Source organism: Rutidosis leptorrhynchoides, chromosome 4 (assembly GCF_046630445.1).
Source record: "Rutidosis leptorrhynchoides isolate AG116_Rl617_1_P2 chromosome 4, CSIRO_AGI_Rlap_v1, whole genome shotgun sequence".
In the NCBI taxonomy this organism is placed as follows: domain Eukaryota; kingdom Viridiplantae; phylum Streptophyta; class Magnoliopsida; order Asterales; family Asteraceae; genus Rutidosis; species Rutidosis leptorrhynchoides.
Genome location: NC_092336.1, coordinates 178,251,853 through 178,256,349, shown reverse-complemented (window position 1 = coordinate 178,256,349; position 4,497 = coordinate 178,251,853).

Below are 4,497 nucleotides of genomic sequence, written 5' to 3'. Positions count from 1 at the left end.
ATATTCCCGCTTTTTGCTTGAGGACAAGCAAAGCCAAGTGTGGGGTATTTGATATCGGGCAAAAAGTCACATTTTTATCCCCAATATTAAGCCCTAGAACAATAAAGATTTAAACTTTGTCGGTAAAATTATTGTTTTTCGGTTGATTTTGTAGATTAAGTAATTACGAAGGCGATGTAAAAAGAATCAAGTAAAACAGAGCTAAAACGAAGATTCTAGAGCGAAAACGGTGAAAGACAAGAAATCAAGTTACGATCCAGTGAAATCAGGCTGACCAGGACAGCAAACGGCCTGCCATACGGCTTGCTAAACGGCCTGCCAGTATGGCAAACGGCCTGCCAAACGGTCAGAGCAAACAGGCTCGATAAATGGCTTGCTTTAGCAAACGACCTCCAAAAAGGGCCTGTCAAACGGCCTGCCAGCCATTTGCAGGCAAAAATCAAGTCTATTTAAAGGGCTCTCTCCATCCATTCCAACACACACTCAATTTCTAGTTCGCTAAGACCTCTGCTCTGATACCAACTGAAACGACCCGTCCATATTACTATAAACGCAGTACGTTATTCATTGGTCCCATAGCGAGGTAATTGACCTCTATATGATACGTTTTAGAAAATATTGCATTCGTTTCATAAAAAGCACACCATTATTATGCATAATACGAGTTTTAAACATATGGGCGATTATTTACAAAATAATCCCCATGATACATCGATTTTCAAATATTACAAAGGTGACATAACAGTCGAATATAATACATGACCAAAGTTTTATTGAATGCAACCCTCTTTTAAACAAAAGCATGAGACTGCATGCAAAGGTTGCTCAGATAATGCGACAGCGGAAGACTTTCTTAAGGACCTGAGAATAAACATGCTTAAACAGTCAACACAAAGGTTGGTGAGATATATAGGTTTAAAGCTAGCATCGATATAAATATAGACCACAAGATTTCATAGTTACAAACATTTCAATAAAGATATTCTATAAGTTGTTGAGCGCTTCGGTAACCATACTTAACCATTAATGTGGCATATTCCCTTTATTATAAAATCTCCCTACACTGTACCAAGTGTAGTAAAAACGAAGTACTATGCAACTGTTTACGATACTAGAGCGACTAGCCCAGTTGGGGTTGTCAAACCCGATAGATCTATCAATAGGATTCGCGCTTACATGTTCTTACAACATATAAATATTAGTTACCAAGCTATTAGGGAAGATATGCAAGGTGGTACAACTTAACGTAGAATATATTTTAAGTACTTGTGTCCATGGTGTAAAACATAAAATGCATGTATTCTCATCCCAAAATATTTTAGAGTTTAAAAAATGGGACTATATACTCACAGTAGTAAAAGTATATTAATAATAAGTTTTCAACTTATTAAAAATATGATCGTCGTCCTTGGATTTACGAACCTATAACAATAATAACGATTCAGATAATAATACGACATATAAAATAAAGCAAGTTCATAGAATACTTATATAATAATTTTTAACATTTTATGTTGGTAGTCCAAAATAGTTCGAAAAGTCCATTAATCGGTATATATATATAATCTTAGAATTTCCCCACGGTATATTGTGTACGTATTGTCTTGCATCAATCCAGAGACGTATTGTATACGTATTGTCTTAGAATTAACTAAGACGTATTGTGTACGTATTGTCTTAGGATTTATCAAAATGTATTGTGCACGTATTGTCATGGAACGTACCAAGATTATTATATATATACAATCTCGGAATTAACCAAGATTATAATATTTTGTTATACTAATGATAACATGTCCAAATATATATAGGATATAGGAAAAGTTAGCAAGGATATGGTTAATATAGTTTTCATAATATAAATTTAGTCCATACAACGTTAATTTTAGCAGATTTTGTTTTACTCGCCAAATAATCATTACAACTCCGTTTAAAGTGAATCTGTAAGACCCTGGATTCTGATTCTGCCCAGTCGCGTGCCGCATAAATGGTTGCTGGCAGACTCCTTTGTTATTTTAGATTTTTAAGAAGGGCATTTTGGTCTTTTTGCATTTGAGACAGATTTGTGGACTTAACCTCATCCACCCATTTCATTTATTCATTTCTTTTTCCTTTTATTTTCATTTTTCTCTCAAGAACTCAAACACCCATTTGATTCAAAGGGATTTTTGGAAAGGAAGAAGCGGGTATTGATCTTTGGCGTAGTAGACAAGTTTTTTCTCCTCGTTCTTAGCTACACGGTGATACTAATGGTAAGCTCTAACTTCAAATTTCGTTTTTGTGTTCATCATTCAAATTTGGGGCATTTGATTTTATGATTAATAGATGAAACCCATTTAGTTGTTAATTGAAGATTAACACCAAGATTCGGGTTTATAAGTGTTAAAGGCGGGTTTTGGGTTGGTTAATGATTTAACCATGTTTAAGACTTGAGAATGGTGTATAATCACTAGTGTTAGTGATTATTGATGTATTGGAGACCTTTAGGGTTCTTGTGGTTGACTAATTTTGACTAGAGTCAAAGTTAGGGTTTGTTGATGATTATGACTCGATTGTTGATTTAATAAGGTTTATAAGCTTGAAATGGATTAAGTTGAAGCATAGAACCGAGTTAAATATGTTTTGGTGTCAAAACTTGATAATGGCGTGATATTGACTTCTTATGGGTCAAATTAGGGTTTAAGTGTCATTTTTGGCAAGATAGGTGTTTAACACCTATGTTTGGGTTTGATTGGCATATTAAGACCATTCTCACTTGTGTTAGTGATTATTGGTTAGTTTTGGCTCGGTTTGTGCTTGGAAGTGCATTTGGGTCGAAATTGCACTAGTTGTCAATTTGGGTTGATTTGTATATCCACCCTAATTGTGTTACTTGTTATGTGATAAATGGAATAGGTACATTCCATCGGTGATTGCGGATTATTCAGTGGCATTCCTCAAGGCGACAAGGTGAGTGTTAATATCCTATGTGCATATGTATGTGTAGGATGGGTGCGGGTCGGGTGAAGTGGTTCTCGGTTATAGAGCTCACTTCACATATAGGTGGATTTGATGGACTTGTTGTCATAACCCGACCTTAACCATAAGGACGAATACAATAACATATGATTTCATCGCGAGGTATTGACCTCTATATGCGACATTTTTCAAAAACTGCATTCGTTTTTACAATACAAACCATAGCTTTTATTACAAATACAAGGTTTAAACAACTTAATAATGATTATCGTTTAGCGATAATCTTAGACTTACAAACTTTACATGTGATAATAACAATACGACCTCCAACATATTTTACATTACAAATCCTCCGATATGCAGTTTTATTTTTGACACAAATATGCATACTCAAGATCTTGCTTAAATTCAACATGTTGCAGCGGAAGCTTTTAGTTATCACCTGAGAATAAACATGCTTAAAACGTCAACATAAAGTTGGTGAGATATAGGTTTAATGCCGGCAGCGTTATAAATATAGATCACAAGATTTCATATATAAACGTTTTAATAAAAATATTCTAAGTTGTTGAGCACTTGATAACCATACTTAACATTTAATCAACGTCTCATATTCCCTTTATTATGAAATCTTACTACACCGTACCAAGTGTAGTCACCAAAACGAAGTACTGTGCAACCGTTGAATACTGGTCGTCCAGTCTGGTTGGGGTTGTCAGGCCCGATAGATCTATCAACAGGATTCACGTTTACAATACCTCATGTAAATAGTAGTTACCAAGTTACAGGGAAGTATGCCAGTGGTACAACTCAACGTAGAATATACATTTTTAATCACTTGTTTCCATAACGTAAATCATAAAATGCATGTATTCTCATCCCGAAATATTTAGAGTTTAAAAGTGGGACTATATACTCACTTTTTCCTTGAAGGTATTTATCACGACTTGGTCTCCGATAGATATCACAAACCTAACCATATATATAATATATCAACATATTTTCTTTTCAAGTAATCGTTACATATATATATATATATATATATATATATATATATATATATATATATATATATATATATATATATATATATATATATATATATATATATATATACTATTAATACTTTTAATATTTTCTTAGTCCGTAGTTAGCAGTCCGATGTTAGTGGTCCACAATTAGTTGCTTAAATAAAATAAATAAAGACCCCATCGTATTCGTATTGATCAGAATTAATCTCGACCCATGGTACCATGTTGTCAAGTGACGTGTTGCGTACATAAAGTACCGTGTTGTCAAATGACGTGTTGCGTACAATCATGAGGTCTTATGATTAATCTTCTCGTGTTGTTTACGGGTGGTCCTGAAATATATAAAATCAAATCATAAGTAAATATATATGAAATATCATATTAATTAGAAATATATGATTAATTTAATTTTTCTCCAAATATTTTCGTAGCTAAACTAGCTTCGCATACCCGATCTTGTTTTAGTCGTAGTTTCTTCATTACAAATCCGTTTTTGTTGGTTCAACTT